Source organism: Nelumbo lutea, chromosome 5, assembly GCF_056320005.1.
Source record: "Nelumbo lutea isolate HS-2025 chromosome 5, American lotus-T2T, whole genome shotgun sequence".
NCBI classification, from domain to species: domain Eukaryota; kingdom Viridiplantae; phylum Streptophyta; class Magnoliopsida; order Proteales; family Nelumbonaceae; genus Nelumbo; species Nelumbo lutea.
Window position 1 is genome coordinate 14,711,955 of NC_142688.1, and position 18,781 is coordinate 14,730,735.

Below are 18,781 nucleotides of genomic sequence, written 5' to 3' on the forward strand. Positions count from 1 at the left end.
AATCGAGTCTAGGGGTCAGGTGTAACTTTCCAGTTTTGCCCATCTGTCTCCAAGGTCCAAGGCAATACTGGAAATCTGGCCCGGTTCAAAGATTTGAGTAATCCCATACTGCATGTGCCTTGGGTCTTACCCTAATGGCCGAGATAGGCCATCCCAACACTTGGTGGCACACCAGTATTAGCCTTGGCAGGATAAATCTCCCTAGACTTATCTAACGACTGTGAACATTTTAAACTTACATGAGTCTCTATAAGTGTCCAATTTTAGGGTCTTACACAGAATTATACCAAACAACATGAATCAAACATGCATTTTATTTATTTACACTAAATAACAAAAGAACATCAAGTCGGATTGAACCTAAGGGCATACAAAACTGTCTAACAGCTCGCACTTGCACTTAGGTCCAATCTGGTACAAGCTGGAGTCCCATACTTTCCACGTGTTTCTCAAACACCTTCTGTGTCAGTGGCTTAGTCAATAGGTCTGCCACATTATCCGTTGATGCTACCTTCTGAATTAGGATGTCCCCTCTACCAACGATCTCTCGTAGTACGTGGTACTTCCTCTCGATGTGCTTTGACTTCGAGTGGGCCCGAAGCTCTTTAGCCTGGGCGATCGCTCAATTGTTGTCACACAACAGCGGGATGGGTGATGTGCTGGACGGAATCACTCTCAATTCGTGTATGAATTTCTTCATCCACACGGCTTCCTCGGCAGCTTCACTTGCGGCAATGTACTCGGCCTTGGTTGTGGAATCTGCAATGGACCTCTGTTTGTTGCTTTTCCAGCACACAGCACACAATCCTATCGTGAAAACATACCCAGATGTAGACTTTCTATCATCTGGATCCGACTGGAAATCGGCATTAGTATACCCTAAAACTTGTAGTGAATTACCATCGAATACTAGACAAAACTCTTTTGTCCTTCGAAGGTATTTGAGTATGTTCTTCACAGCAATCCAATGCTCCTGCCTTGGGTTGGCCTGGAATCTGCTTACCACACTCACCGCCTGAGCAATGCCCGGGCGAATGCACAACATGGCATACATGATGCTCCCTACGGCTGAGACATAGGGAGCCTCTCTCATGCCCTCAATCTCCTCAGAAGTCTCGGGAGACATCTTCTTGGAGAGAGTGACTCCATGCCTGAAAGGAACGTTTCCTTTCTTGGAGTTCTCCATGCTGTATCTTTTGACAATTTTGTCAGTGTAAGCAGCCTGCGATAATCCAATTATCCACTTTGATCTATCTCTATAGAGTCAAAGACCCAATATGTATGAAGCTTCTCCAAGATCTTTCATGGAGAACTGCTATGATAGTCATACCTTGACCGAAGCCAACATTCCTACATCATTCCCAATGAGTAGTATATCGTCCACGTACAACACCAAAAAGGTGATCTTATCCCCACTGGACTTCCTGTAAACACAGGGTTCATCCGGATTCTGCTCAAAGTCAAATGTTTTGACGGCAGAATCAAAATGGATGTTCCAACTTCTAGAAGCCTGCTTAAGTCCATATATGCATCTATTAAGTTTACATACCATGTGTTCCTGACCAACAGCTATGAAGCCTTGCGGCTGCTACATGTAAATATCTTCACTAAGATATCCATTCAGGAATACAGTTTTGACATCCATCTGCCAAATCTCGTAGTCATGGTATGCTGCTACAGCTAGCAGGATCCTAATGGATTTAAGCATGGCCACGGGCGAAAAGGTTTCCTCATAATCGATACCTTCTTTCTGAGTATACCCTTTCGCCACCAAATGAACTTTGTAGGTCTCAATCCTGCCATCAGGGCCCTTCTTCCTCTTGTAGATTCATTTGCAACCAATTGCTTTAACCCCGAAGGGCGGATCTACTAGAGTCCAGACCCCATTGGTCTCCATCGAGTCCATCTCAGCTTACATGGCTTCCACCCACTTTTGGGAATCTATGTCTAACATAGCTTCCGCGTAAGTTATGAGATCCTCCTCACTAGTCAGGGCTTCCACCAGGTAACTATCCTGGTCATAACCATATCGGACTGGTGGCCTGGATACCCGAGTGGATCTTCTAGGTTGGTCACTACCTGGAACTTGTGGGACATCTTCCACTACTCCTGAGCTCTCATCATCAAGAACTATTTCTTGATGATGGGTGTCTCGGATGTATTCGATTTCTAAGAATTGGGTGTTTCGACTATAGAACACTTTCTGCTCACTTGGGTCATAGAATAGATAACCCATTGAATCTTTTGGGTAGCCTATAAATAGGCAACGACTGGTTTTGGATTCCAACTTGTCCGCACTTGTTCTTTTAACATGTGCAGGACAACCCCAAATTTTCAAGTGTCTTACACTTGGCTTCCTTTCGGTCCATAGTTTATATGGAGTCTTCGGAACCGATTTGGTTGAAACCCGATTCAGTACGTAGATAGCAGTCTCTAATGCATATCCCCAAAAGGATGTGGGTAATTCTTAACGTACGAGAAGCAACCGGACCATGTCCAACAATGTCCTATTCCTTATCTCTGAAACACCGTTGAGTTGAGGTGTGGCAGAATGAGCTAATTGTGACACTATCCCGTTGTCCTTCAAGTAGTCCCTGAATTCGTCAAAGAGATACTCGCCACCTCGATCCGATCGAAAGGCCTTAATTTCTCTCCCTAACTGTTTCTCGACTTCTTGTCTGAACTCTTTGAACTTTTCAAAGGATTCAGACTTGTGTCTCATTAGGTACACGTAACCATATCGTGAAAAATAATTTGTAAAAGTGATGAAATACACGTGTTGATTTCGTGTCCTAACACTCAGGGGACCACATACATCAGTATGTATTAGGTCAAGTGTGCCTGCAGATCTTTCAGGCTTATCATCAAATGGCCACTTAGTCATCTTACCTTGAAGGCAAGGCTCACAAGTAGGAACATTTTCTACAGTTAGAAAATCCAAAGGACCATCATTTACCAGCCTTGTGATTCGGTCAACACCGATATGGCAAAGTCGGTAATGCCAGAGGCACGTGGGATTTACTGTATCACGATTCCTTTTCTTGGGATTTTTGACCGACGTAGTTTCGGTTAAGTTAGTTTTCAGAGAAGGATGTAGAACATAGAGATCGTTCTCCAGTTCCCCGCATGCGATGAATTTGTTATTCCGTTTAACAGTAATCATATTACTAAAATAAATAGTATATCCATCAGCACACGGTTTAGAAACAGAAATTAAATTTCTTCTCAAGTTCTGTACATAAAGACAATCTTTAAGTACAATGACAGTATATGTCCTTGGTTAGTTCGATCTGATCGAACTGCCTCAGTATTGAGTTGTCCAGTGAGGCAATGACAAAGCAGCGGGCTAGGGAGTTCTTATCCTCCCAATCTTGGTAGTCCCTCCTACGTGCCTTAGAAGCCCTATCACCTGGACGCTCTAGGGTAGGATTTTTCACCACCTTATCTAACTTTTCGGAAGTTAGGACCAGCATAAGATTTCTGTACCAGTCGGCATAGTTTGGGCCCTTAAGCTTGTTATCGTCTAGAAGCTTTGCGAATTGACCGTTTGCCATTTTCTGATAAAACAGCAAAGACGTTAGTCCACAACCTTAGTTTGATTCATGTTACCTACATAGATATGGTTTCAGCTATTTCAGCTGGACGTTACTCCACAACCTTTTCCATTTTCTGATAAGATTTCTCAATGACGGAGATGACGAAATGTCTCTGGAAATGTGGGAAATCACATGGGGTGCGTGAAGCCAACTGTTTCAGCTGCATAACCCCACCACCTTTCTGTGACGGATCATATCCACTCATCGAATGAATTTCCCTTTTGGCCTCTGTCAGACAAGGTTCAGAGCCGTTTTCAGGTAAACCTTTCTGTCCAATGAGTGCTCACCCATCATATTCAGGTTACGCCAAGGTACCGTGAGAGAATTCCCATTTTCTAGTGAAGCCCCACCCACATCGGTCTATGACGCCCCTATCATCTTATGAAACACTCTGACAAATCCAACAGCAAATGGATAGCCCAATTTTATGGTGTGTTTTCTCATTACTGAATGACCCATCATCGTGCTAATGACGGAAGGCCTTTAGAGAGTCCATCACATGGATCTCCCTATCATATGCACTCATATTTGCTGGAGGGAACAAAATTATGCCCTAATTCTAATTTTAGGTCAAACCAAAGTGGCTCCCACCGACTTTCATGAAGTTAGATTTCTGGTGGGCCTTAATCGGCTAGGGGTTCCGTACGCATCCCTTTTTCAGGGTTGTGGGGCCCACCAAGCAAAGAAGGGTCATCCAATGACCTTTGGGGACACCATGGCAATGATGTGCACTCAGCCATGGTGTGCACAAGAGCCACTAACGAGTCTTCAGGGGCCAAGTGCTTATGGCCCATGGACACAGCACATCAAACATCCAAACATCACATGTAAAGGAATAATTGATCCAATCAATTAACTACTGTAAAGCCCATTGATTAGCCCATTTAAAATCCATAACATTAACAATTAATGTCGACTAGGTATATGGGCTGAATCGTAGTTAGCAGTTCGGCCCATACAACTTTTCTCACAACAGTGGGCTTTTGTAGTTTTAACCATTTAAAACTGGGCTTTATAGGTGGGCCGAATTAAATCCTGCAATTGAACATCAGATTTGGAACAACAAGTGTGAGAAAAATGGATTGAAAAATAGTCCCTTTCAAACCCTAGATTCGGTCCAAACAGTTTTGGTCCAATCTAGTCCGAAATGGTCCAAAACTGATTTTCAAATCAAGAATTAATTCATGAATGATCTGAAATTAATAATTTTGATTTTCAACAATCATAAATAAAATATGGACTATTCGTACCACCTACAAAATAGAGGTTAATCACTAAGGTTGCAGTTTCACAAACTACATATCGCATAAAGCAATTTCTCCATCTGCAAATCTCCAGTGCCGCCTTCTTCTTCATTCTTCTTTAATCAAGAAAATAAAAGAAACAGAAATCCTATTTCTATTAATTAATTACATTCTTGATCAAATCCTATACATTCAGTCTAGAAAAAAAATTATTTATAGACCGAATTAAATAAAATAAAGAAAAAGGGTGTGCAGGCCATCTGTGCCAAATATGCACTGCGATCTCCAGGTTTGAATAGTCCATTAAATCAAAATAAATAAAGAACAGTTCTAAATAAATTTTGGATTTAACAAAAATTAATTTCAGATCAATCGCCTTTAACAAGAATCGATTTCTTGAAAAAATCTGCGCAAATCCTGGCAGAACATCTTTTGTCCATCTGTGCAAGTTCATATATGATTTTCTATTGGTTCAAGATTCGAACATGTGGCTCTGATACCACTCAAAGACAGCCCAATCCGACACCTAGTGATGTGTCATAATCGAGTCTAGGGGTCAGGTGTAACTTTCTAGTTTTTCCCATCTGTCTCCAAGGTCCAGGGCACTACTGGAAATCTGGTCTGGTTCAAGGATTCGAGTAATCTCATACTGCATGTGCCTTGGGTCTTACCCTGGTGGCCGAGACAGGCCATCCCAACACTTGGTGGCACACTAGTATCAGCCTTGGCAGGATAAATCTCCCTAGACTTATCTAACGACTGTGAACATTTAAAACTAACACGAGTCTCTATAAGTGTCCAGTTTTAGGGTCTTACACAGAATTATACCAAACAACATGAATCAAACATGCATTTTATTTATTTACACTAAATAACAAAAGTACATTAAATTGGACTAAAGCTAAGGGCATACAAAACTGTCTAACAAGGAATTGAATCAACGCTTATGAGCTCATCGAATTAGTCATTTTAGGCCAAAAGGAGCAATCTACTCCCTTCACTGAGTTACTTTCAGCTCGGGAGTGGGGGGCAAATGATGAGGGCGAATTTGGCCCTCCAATGATATTGTGACACATGGCACCTCGAAACAACTAGGTGACACCCGAAACCACTTAGGCAATAACTTGCCTTAGCCAAGTTGATGGTGTCTCACTTGGCGGCTTGGCCTTGGCGCGAGTTGGTAGCCTGGCACGGGCGCGACCTGGCGGCCTAGCCCAAGCACGACCTGGCAGCCTAGCACAAGCGCCGACTTGGCGACCTAGCACAAGCGTCGATCTGGCGACCTAACACATGCGCCGACCTGGCGACTTGCAAGACGTGCTCGCCGAAAAATTCGACATGCTTATCCAAACACTCCCACGATCCTTGGAAGTTGGCCCACGTGTCGAACGGTCCGTAGGGTGGTCAACGTGCATGGCGGTTACCTCAGAGAATCTCAGACCACTTAGACGACTTCTCATAAATCTTGAATATGGTGCGTGAAGCCCACACCAAACAATGTCTATATAAAGGCACCAACCCCAATGACATGAGGGGGCAAGTAAGCATATTCTAGCTCTCATACTTTGTGATTTTTAGCTCGCAATCTGCTATGAGAGTATTGACTTAAGCATCGAAGCAACCTCGCCGGGTTAGCCACCCCGGGTTCTCTGACATTGATTCCTTGCAGGTCTCTAAAGAACAACGAAGCTCAATAATCAATGCAGCTCACCACCAGGCAGCTCGGCCCACTGATCAGCTCGTCACCTAATAGGCAGTCGGCCCTCTGGTCAGCTCGTCACCTAATAGGCAGCTTGACACTCTGGTCAGCTCGTTACCTGACCTACCTAGCTCGGCCCAGTCATCTCGTCACCTAACCTACCTAGCTCGGCCTAGTCAGTTCAGCACCTAACCTACCCAATTCGGCCTAGTTAACTCGACACCTAATCTGCCCTCAACTCGGCCTGGTCAGCTTGGCACCCAAGTCCTCATCCAGCAAAAGTTCACTTTGGCCCCTGAGTCATCGACTACTTGAAAACAGACCAAATAACAAGGTACTTAGCACAAAAAATTAATACATCACAAAAAATTAATTTTTCTTATAGCAAGTAGAAAAAGTGAATAGGAAAAAAAGGCAATGGAGTTTTATTTTTAGAGTTTCACCCTAATATTTCAGCATATTTGCAGTCTTGCACACGTTGAAGCCATATGTGTAAACTGTTTAAACTATTTTAATATTTTTGAACAGTAACATCATTGTAGTTGAATGCAAAGGCCAAGACCAAATTTCCTCCGACAAAAGTCCCTTCCAATACATTCCATGTTTATTCTGTGTCGGCACATGCATCTTGGGGATCTACTACAAAAACTAGAACCCACCATGCATGTGATGTGCGGACACAGGTAATATTGAAACTGGTTGGAAGAGATTTAGGAGAGGAGATCCAACTCTGCAAAGTCACCCGTGGCAGTGGCTAGTGTGTGGATCCTATTAGCTGGATTGGTCGTCTTCTTCTTTGTTTTTCTTTTTCTTTTATTCTTCTTGTTTTTATAAGGACATACTGGATGGGAATTGGGATTTGCTCCTCTCACAAACACACCTCACAGCAAATCGCACCAGGTATCGAAACATCTCCCATGATGAATAATAACAAATAAGTACGTGAGATGTTTCTCATGTGCGGCTGAGACTTGTTGTGAGGAGGGACTACACTGTAGATCTCGACTCATTCCCAAACATTTTCTAAATTATTCTATTTAATACTTGTATACATAAATTAAGGAAAACGGAAAAGGGAAACAACAAACCAGAGATCGATTAATTTTGCTCTATACAAAGATAAGACAATGCATGGCCGGAGTGAACGAGCAATCGTTTTCATCATGGACAAGTATGCACATGGTTCTCACCTTTGCAGTGGGCCAAATAGACAAATGCTGGCGTTAGGTTCACGATTGTCATCAGGTATCAACTGGGCTGCTTCATGGACTGAGAACTAAGGATGGTCCCAGATAAGGTTCACTGGAATCAGAGAAGAAATTCATACCAGATTGCCAATGCATGTTCGAGTGAACTCATCCAGCTCTTAATTGACTGTGTTCTAAATCCGACCCCAGAATGCGTCACTCCACATGAGACAATCCTCACTGTCTCTGGTGATGAAATAATTGAAAGATTTAGAAAGAGAAAATGAATGAAAACCCTCTTTGCCGGTCCACATGAGACAATTTATCTACAAACTATATAGTAATTTCAGTTTTCAGAAGTCCCGAATCTTAATTAACCAGATATTCCACTGCAGAAAATTAAGGCCCAATTTGATTTGCAGGAATAGGAGTCTAGAATTGGAATTGGAATGATGTATTTCAATTCCAACTGTTTGGTTGAGAGGAATCAAAATTCCATTCTCATTCCTGCCAGAATGGCATTCTCTTCCTTGGGAATGAAATCTCATTCCTGTTGGTTCCAATTCTCAACTCCATTCTAGTTTGAACTAAACAGATTATGAAAATAGATTATTCCGATTTTGATTCCAAAAGATTTCGATTCTGATTCCGATTTTAATTTCAACTACTAACCAAATAATACCCTAAATTACTCATCTCTCACAAATATAACAAGTACTTATACCGAGTTTTGTTTTATTTGTAGAACTCTAACTCCAAAACTTGTCAATTACAACCGGCCAAAACAATGGGCTCCCAAAAGGATGGCAGGTGATGAGACCATACATTAAGTGGTAATTAAATACTTGTGTATATTTGATAAAAAAATTAGTAGTAAATACTTTTTTTTTTTTAAAAGAAACACTTAAACAAAAAGTGACTAGGGAAATGCTTTTATTCAACACTTATTAGAGAAGTGCATATTCGAATAAAATAGGACGACTCAGTCCCTATATTTTTTTAATCCCCATTGTACCCCCACAAGGGTTTTCTTCCTTCTTCCTTCCATTCGAACACAAGAGATGTAGGGGCAGCACACGAAACACCTTAGGAACTGGCGATGACCGACGGTGCAAGGAAAATGGTCTGCGATTAGGTTGTTTTACTATTGTCCACGATTTTATGCATTTTTATTTTGACTTGAGCTAGTTTTGTGGAATTTTTTAATGCCTAAAACTCCTTCTCTTTTTGTGTTCTCAGATCTGTTTTAGGCATGATTAACGGTGACAGCCCATCGTCCAGATGCCAGCAAACAAAGGTTAGTTCACCCAGACAAACCCCTCCATGTTTGATGTTGTATTTTGTTTTGTTTTTTTATGAATATTTGGCTGAATCAATTTTTTCAGATTTTCATAGATGAGAAATCCAAAATATTTATGTTGGGTTTTTCGTGCATTGTCTATCCTATGTATAAGTAGGATTTTTTGTTGAAGATCATGCAAAAAAATGCTGAAATATGTGGTTATAGAATTTTTTTCTTGATTTTTTGTATGAATAATTAGTTAAATGTTTGCATTTTTTCTTGCTTTTTGATTGCGTTTATCTTGATTTTTATATGAATATTTGTGATGTTTTTTTATTTTGTTGTGATTAATAATTAGTTAAATGTCTGCATTTTTTCTTGATTAGTAATTGCATTCTTGATTTTTTATATGAATATTTGTGATGTTTTTTATATTTTATTGTGATGAATAATTAGTTAAATGTTTGCAATTTTTTCTTAATTTGTGATTACATTTTTTCTTTATTGTTATGTGAATATTTGTGATGTTTTTATATGTTATTTTGATTACAAATTAATTAAATGTTTGCATTTTTTATTTGTTGAATTTAATGGTGATGATTTTTTACTTTATTTGAATAATCCAAATTTTCATTTATTTCTTTATTGTTAATATGTATAATAAATTTTATCCTATTTTATTTTTTAAATTCTCATTGCATATTGGTGATTTTTTTTATATTTTTTGAGTAATCAGAATTTTCATTAATTACTTTATTATTAATATGCATCCTATTTTATTTTTTTAAAATTCTCATTGCATATTGGTGATATTTTTATATTTTTTTGAACAATCCAAAATTTCATTTATTGCCTTATTATTAATATGTGTAAAAAATTTTATCCTATTTTATTTTTTTAAATTCTCATGTATATCGTGAAAACTGCTCATTAAAAGTACTTTTTGGAATTATCTTGTGAAAAATACTCCTTGAAAGTACTTCTTATAAGTATTTTGTGAAATTGTTCAATGAAAGTACTTTCTGGAAGTATTTCAGGAAAACTGCTCCTTGGAAGTACTTTCTAGAAGCATTTTATGGAAACTAATCATTAAAAGTACTTTCTGAAAGTATTTTGTGAAAATTGTTCCTCGAAAATACTTTCTGGAAGTATTTTATGAAAACTGCTCCTTAAAAGTATTTCTTGGAAGTATTTCATGAAAATTATTCCTTGAAAATACTTCCTAGAAGTATTTCGTGCAAACTATTCCTTGAAAATACTTCCAAAAAGTATTTCATGAAAACTGCTCCTTGAAAGTACTTCCTAGAAATATTTCTTGAAAATTGTTCCTTGAAATTACTTCGTAGAAGTATTTTGTGAAAATTGCTCCTTAAAAGTACTTCCTAGAAGTATTTTGTGAAAACCGCTTCTTGAAAGTACTTATTAGAAGTATTTTGTGAAAATTGCTCATTGAAAGTACTTTCTGGAAGCATTTTGTGGAAACTTCTTAAAAGTACTTTTTGGTAGTACTATTTAATATTTGTTATTATTATTATTATTATTATTATTATTATTATGGTCCACATGGACTGTCATGTGTCACGAGGTGGTGATGTGGTTATTTCTCATTGAAATATGTGAAAAGCGTTGTATATATGTATGAATCGAATAAAGGCTAAAATTGTCATTTATGCTAACATAAGCACGTATGGGGAAAGTAACTCACCAAACATAGCCTCAATCCTATTTCTTAATTACATTCTTGACCTTGATACGATGTTTTGAAGAGAAAGAAAGAGGGAGAGCGAGCAAGAGAGAGAGAGAGAGAATCTTGGTATGGACTTCATTCATTGGTTATGGAGCTAGTCTTCTTGTAAATGACATATGTGATGAAGAAAGATTTGGCCCGACCTCTTGACCACCCAACACGTGGTAGAAGCAACAACTCGACATGACAGTACGTTCGAGGCACGAGCTCCGAGAGGAGGAACCAGTAGTCCGAGCTCCCTAAAAGGAGCCCAAACTCCCCCTCTGACCCTGAGCCTTACGAGGAGTGCAAGGGGCAAAAACCCAAACTGCCCGCCCCAAGGCAGTTCTGGCCACACCTCTACCTGAACTCAAGACTTCACCTCGCACACCACTCCAGCACTTCGGCTCTAGGCCGCCGAATTGAATAACCGTATCTGACACCAAAGGAGTCCGTATCCTGAGGCAACACACCTGACTGACTTAGGATCTGACGCTTGACAGCCGCACTTCAACGGCCACCTGCCACAGCCACCTCCAGTCACAGAGACGGCTCTGACAAAGAGAGCAGTGGCGGTTGTCTTCCCCAGCAATGATGATGACACCCGAACAGGTAGAAGTGTAGAGGTAATGATGCCCGACCTGACATGAGCTTGGGAGTGAGTGCGTGAAGTGGTTATAAAAGGCTCTCTTCCCCCCAAGAAGGAGGTATGTGAACTTTGTGCCATCTGGTTTATTATCTTGCCTTTGAGAAGATACTAACTTGAGCTTCGGAGCACTCTCACCGGGTCCCTCCCCGGAGATACTCACTCTCTTCCCCATTTCAGGTACCTACTGCTCCAGCCAGAGGTAAGATCATTGACAGCTAGGACTGGCTAGATTGCACACCATCAATTGGCGTCATCTGTGGGAACACACTACAAAAATCTAAGTTCTCATCCTACAAAAGCTAAGTTCTCATCCTACAAAAGCTAAGTTCTCATCTTACCAAAGCTAAGTCCTCACTTTTTAGAAATTGAAGTTATAGCTTTATAGTTTACAGAAGAAACGATCACAATCCCAACTTCAGTTGCGGACTCAACTCGGACGCTACAGATCGGTGCTTCCGTCCAGGAACCTCTACGATCCGAACTGGTAAGTTTCTTACTTCAAAATTTAGATATTTTTGCATGGTCCATGGCCGATATGCCCGGTATTAACCCCAGCCTTATAACTCACAAACTTAATACTAATCCTATAGTCAGACCCATTAGACAAAAGAAACGCAACTTAGCCCCAGAACGCTAGAGGGCGGTCGACGAGGAGGTCAAAAATCTCTTTACAACAGACTTCATAAGGGAAGTTCACTACCCGAGCTGGGTAGCCAACGCAGTGCTGGTAAAAAAAGCAAACGGCAAGTGGTGCATGTGCATCGACTACACCGAAAAGTAAAAGAGGTTCAGAGGCTAAATGGCCGCATAGCCGCTCTGAGCCGCTTCATGTCAAATTCGGCAGACTGCTGCCTGTCTTTCTTTAAAGCAATTAAAGGCAAAGGGTTCGAATGGACCCGAGACTGCTAGCTCATGTTCGACGAGCTTAAGAACTACCTCTCTAGTGTGCTGGTCTTAACCAGGCCCGAGGAGGGCGAGGTCTTGGAATTGTACCTCTCGGCAAGCGACGAGGTGGTCAGTTCGGTACTAAGAAAAGAAGTATATCGGATCTAACGACCCATCTATTATGTTAGTAAAATTTTGCAGGGAGCAGAGACGAGATACCCGCAGATAGAAAAGCTAGCATACGCACCGATAATTGCAGCTCGGAAACTCCGCCCATATTTCTAGGCTCACACTGGCATCGTCTTGACTGACAAACCTCTGAGGCAAGTCTTACTCAAGCCCGAGGTTTCCGGTCGGCTGACGAAGTGGGCCATCGAGCTCAGCGAGTATGACCTCCAGTATAAGCCACGAACTGCTATTAAGGCCCAAGCCTTGGCAGATTTCATCGCCGAGTGCACGTTCAGCCTCCAAGTCCCTAGGCCGGTTGAGACCGAGATCCTCAGTTTGGGTGAGCCCGGGGCTCCCAGGCCAATAGAGTTCGAACCCCATGAAATAGCAGCCAGGGTGGCATCTCTCCTAGCTAGGCCAAACGCGAACTGGGATGATGAGCCCTAGATCCTTCACATAGATGGCTCCTCGAACCAACTGGGCAGCCGGGCCGGAATAGTCCTGCGCGTCCCGGGTGGCACAAAATTGGAATACGCGCTACGCTTTGAGTTCACAGCATCCATCAACGAGGCAGAGTATGAGGCATTGATAGCCGGGCTGGCCCTAGCGCAAAAGGTAAGAGCGAAACACATAGTTATCTGCAGCGATTCCAAGCTTGTGGTCAACCAGGTTACGGGCAAATACGAAGCACGCGAGCTAACTATGATCGCCTACTTGGCAAAGGTAAAGGAGGCTCTGCTCAACTTCCAGTCACACTTCATCAATGAAATCCCAAGGTCAGAGAACACTGAGGCCGATGCCCTGTCCTGGTTAGCCAGCACCAGTCACAACATGAGAACTGTGTACATAGAGGACTTACCTCGGCTTAGCATTCTTGGTGGGGCAGAGGAGGTCGCTCCTGTCCTTGAAGTAGAGCCAAGTTGGATCGACTCACTCGTAAGCTTCTTGCTAGATGGGAACCTCCCTGCGGACTGCAATGCAGCCAGAAGGGTGCAGCGCCAGGCAGCCAAATATGTCATAATAGACGAACGGTTGTACCGACGGTCCTACACGCTCCCCTACCTGCGTTGCTTGCGACCTACCGAAGCTGAGCTCATACTCCGCGACACATATGAAGGTCTGTGCGGCGGACACTTGGGAGGCAGGGCCCTCGCCCAGAAGGCACTTCGGCAAGGGTACTATTGACCAACGATGAAGGCAGAGGCCATCGAGCTCGTCAGAAAATGCGACAAGTCTCAGAAGCATGCCAATATCCACCATCAGCCTGCCGCTGACCTCAAGTACCTCACCAGTCCATGGCCCTTTGCACAATGGGGCATTGACCTCCTAGGGCCATTCCCGCCAGCAACAGGTGGAAGGAAGTTCCTAGTGGTGGCGGTAGATTACTTCACAAAGTGGGTAGAAGCTGAACCTCTCGCAACAATTACAGCTTGAAACATACAAAACTTCTTTTGGAAGAACATAGTATGTCGCTTGGAGTTACCTCGAGTACTGATCTTCGACAATGGCAAGCAGTTTGAGGACATCAAGTTTCAGGAATGGTGCCAAGATATGGGGATTCGGCAGAACTTCACATCGGTCGTGCACCCACAGGCAAATGGTCAAACAGAAGTGATGACCTCTGCGGACTGAAAGCACAACTAGACCGAGCTAAAGGGTTGTGGGCGGACGAGCTACCAAGTGTTCTATGGGCCCACCGAACTACGGAAAAAACTATCACGGGAGAGACCCCATTTAACCTCACCTACGACACTAAAGCGATAATCCCAGCAGAGATCGAAATACCTACACTACAACTAGAAGCATACGATGATCAAACAAACGGAGACGAGCTACGTACCAACCTTGCGTACATCCGAACTATAGCTTACCTGCAAAGAGTAGCTTGGTACTACAATGCCAGAGAAAAAAAATGGAACTTCCATGTCGGTAACCTGATTCTCCGTAAGATCATGGCACCCGAGCCCGGCGTGGGCAAACTTGAACCGAATTGGGAAGGGACCTACCCAGTAAAGAGGGCGCTCGGGGGAGCATACGAGCTCGAAACATTAGAAGGCAAACAATTACCTCGAGCATGGAACGTCGTTAACTTAGGACGATACTACCTATAAATTAGAATGACGAGCTAACAAGGACCTCGACACCATAAGACTTAGTCACCTATTCATGGACACACAAAGGCAAAACGATAACGAGCTAACAAGGACCTCGGCATCTCATTATCAAAAGCATATGGTCAGTTCGTCAATATAGTCAGTTCGGGAAAAAGAGGGTGACAACAACTTAGTCAAAAGAATGTTTCATTACAAAACACTCTGTTTACATTTCAAAAAATAATAATAATAATACTATGTTTACATCCCAAACAGTCCGACAATCTCAGTCCTCACCCTCGGAAGGCACGTCGACGATACCCGAGGGTCCTGCCTCATCCTCGAAATCCGTTTCACCATCAACTGCGTTGGCCATCTCCTGAGTAATACGTGAAGTAGTTATGGCGCTGATGTCGAGCTCGGGGTATGTATTCCTGATCATCCACCGGATCAGTTTAAAACCCCTTCTGTACGAGCCCACCATCAGGTCGCCAAAGCGTGGCGAGGCGATATAGTCTTCAACAGCCTTCTTCTTGGCATCCTCGATGCCCTGAGAAAAGATTACTGTCTTCTCCCTAATATCCTCTTGAAAGTATTCAACCTGATTCTACAAGTCTAGCCTCAGGTCCGCCATATGCTTCACCACCACTCTCATGGCCTCGGTGTCTCTCTGAGACCTCGCCAACCTGGCCTGTGCAGCACGAGAAGCTGCTTCGACAGCGCGGAAAGCTTCTTCAACAGCTCGTGCCTGCCTCGAGCCCCTCTCCGCTTGGGCCGCTAAGGCATGGATGGAGGAGTTCACCTACCAAAAGGAAAAAGAACGAGAATGAGCAACAACGAGAAAGGTAATGACAAGGAGCCCAACAAGAAGTCGTTGACTTACCACCATGGCATGAGAGGCAGCACGCCCGACTATATGGTTCAAAGGAAGCTCGGTCCAAACCATGACCTCGTCGGGGTAAATGGCCTCCCTACTTTTTTGAAAGCGTGGTTCGACGACAACATGCTCCTGAACTCGCCTTAGCCTCCTGAGCCTGAAGGCCCAACTCGCATATAAGCAATCTTTGTGTAAGGAGCCCCGTATAAGCGGTCTCAATATAAGGAGCCCCCGCATAAGCAGCCTCAGTGTAAGGGGCCCCTGTTGCTTATTGTACTTGAGGGGCCATATTGGGCTCCCTGGGCGGATCCGCTGGCGGGTAACCTGGCACCTCGGGCTCCGCATCTTGGGGCAGTTTGGCACGAGTCCATTTGGAAACTCGCTTCCTCCTCTTCATGGCATGAAACGGGTTCCCACCATGAGTCTTCTCTGCGTCCATCACACCTACACAAAGAGGTCGGCATCAGAAAAACAAAAGAACGGAAAGCAAAACAAAAGGCAAGCCTCTGAGCAAGGAACCTACCCGAACATAGGCCGGCCTGGATGAGCTTGGCCTTCGTCAGATAATGGTGGCATTTTAGCCCAAGTCGGGCCCATTCCTGAAGGCCCTTCGCTGTCTCCCTATCTAACGTAACACCGGCATCGGGGGTAGCCATCCCCCACCCGGTTTGGAACAGCCACCCAATTGCACTTCGCACCCCGAAGTGGTCTCGTTTCCATGCCGGGACCTTGTTGGGAAGATCGTGTAAAAGCTTGAAACATGGGCGAGGAGATAGGTAGTACGCCCGCTACGCCCGGGAAGGGGACCCACTTGCTTCTTAAGCATTAGAATGGAGGAAAAGATCTCAAGGTCGAAAGGCAAAATCTGTTTGCAGAAGAGGGAGATAGTCCCAACCAAATTTTGGATAGAATTCTGGTGGAACTGACCAACGGTAACGCCGAAGTGGTTCATAACCTCGACGATGAGGGGGTGGAAAGGTAGGCGCAACCCAGCAGCGAGCTGCTCCCGAAATATCATGATCTCGTCAGGACCGTGTTCCCAAGAGAAGTCACCCGAGGGTATAAAGTAGGTATACTCCCTAGGTAGGTTAAACTGGGTGATAAGGGAGTAAAGCCCCTCAGGCATCATGGTTGAGGGCCCAAACTTGTCCAACGTCCGACCTCGACGGGAGGAGGATGCCAAACTACCTGAGGTGAATCGGCCTACGGGTTTGAACTCATCCTCGAGCTCTACCTCGGGTTCACTAAGGTTGTCGGGGGTTGTAGCTCGGTTTGTAGAACCTGCATCTGACCCCCTCGAAGAACTGTCTGAGCTATCTGAGCTAGACATCGGGAAGAAAAGAATACCAGGAAGAAAGCACCGACTCACCCGAAAAAATGCAAACGGACTACGGAAGGTTGACGCGAGCTAAAAGACTTGGACGCGAGCTCAAGAAGCAAACGCAGGAGAATGGCAATGGAGAGTGACTGGGGGTCCCCCACCATTTATACCCACGGTGACCGAAAACTGACGGTTCTAATCGAGGCAAATCCAATGGCCCACGATCAAGCTGACCGCACGCCTCCTAAGACTGAGACGTGACTGGTCGCACGTCCTTTGAAACTGAAGCAGTGTCGGCGCACGTCTCCCCCCATTAAAGGCAGCAGCGACGCATTTTTCAAATTTGAAATAATGCTCGTTGTCACGTCTCTCAGCCGCGTGTTTTTAAATTTTGAAATAAACGCGCGTTGTCATGTCTCCCAGCGTTAAAAGACGGACTGGCGCATCCCCTAACTTTTTTGGCTCTCAAGAAACCCGAAGATCTTCTAACGAACGCACACTTCACACTATCAGTAAACTGGTTCGAAGTACGGGCCAAATCCACCTGCCACCTTGCAAACTCCTTGCGCTAGGGCAAGCCCCTTAGCGCGAGGAGTGGGGGGCAATTGATGAAGGAAGAGTTGACCCGACCTCTTGACCACCCAACACGTGGCAGAAGCAACAGCTCGACACTACAGTACACTCAAGGCACGAGCTCTGAGAGGAGGAACCAATAGTCCGAGATCCCCAAAAGGAGCCTGAACTCCCCCTTTGACCCTGAGCCTTACGAGGAGCGCAAGGGGCAAAAACCCGAACGGGCCCGCCTCAGGGCAGTTCGGGCCACACCTCTACCCGAACTCAAGACTTTACCTCGCACACCACTCCAGCATTTCGGCTCCAGGCCGCCCAACTAAACAACCGTACCTGACACCAAAGGAGTTCGTATCCTGAGGCGGTGCACCTGATTGACATAGGATCTGACGCTTGACAACCGCACTTCAATAGCCACCTTCCACCGCCACCTCCAGTCACAGAGATGGCTCCGACAAAGAGAGCAGTTGCGGTTGTATGCCCCAGCAATGGTGATGACACCCGAGAATGAGGTATGTGAACTTTGCGCCATCTGGTTTATTATCTTGCCTTTGAGAAGAAACTAACTTGAGCTTCGGAGCACTCTCATCGGGTCCCTCCCTGGAGATACTCGCTCTCTTCCCCATTTCAAGTACCTTCTGCTCCAGCCAGAGGCAAGATCATTGACAGTTAGGACCGGCCAGATTGCGCACCATCAATATGTGCTAAAAATTTTGGTGTTTGACAACATGATAAGCAGGACTAATTGACAATACAAAGGACAGGTGTTTGGGTGATATTAAAGTTGCAAAAAATCCTCTAGATCTTAATTAGACTAGATAGAATCTTGATATGATCGATGCTAATGTCACAATTTTGCACCACCCATCCTAAACGTGTGACACATGTTGAACAAACTTCTTGATGTGTTGAGACAACTGGTATAATTAGTAGTAGATCTGGACTCGACAAAATCATATAAATATTCACATGGGTCACAGTGCATTTCACCTCATTCTATGGTGTCAGCACCCAACTTTTGCTCGGTCCCTTCACCCTACCTCTTCGTACCCTCCTTTTAGACCCTAAAACTTGGAATCACAACCACATCAAATTGAGGCTTTACAAAGCCAAAATTTCCTCTTTTGACACAATCCATTGGACAAATGAAAACGTCAAGATCAACATCGATGTCTAATCAAATATAGCATACAAACTAAGGAAACTATAAATTAGTCATATATCAATCATTCATCATGCCAACTTCCTTTCTAATGGCCCTTATCCAACAAAACCATTCATCACTAGGATACAATCTCATTACAAGTCTATAACAATCCATCTCAAAAGTGTCAAGATTTCTTCCAAACAACCATTCACAAGTAGAATAGAAAACCTAGATTACACATTTCTTTCTTAGATCAGAATCATCCACTTGACTACTCACCTTAATCTGTGCCTACCCACCAAATTTCATTACAAAATTCTCTCGCTTGACCCGCCAT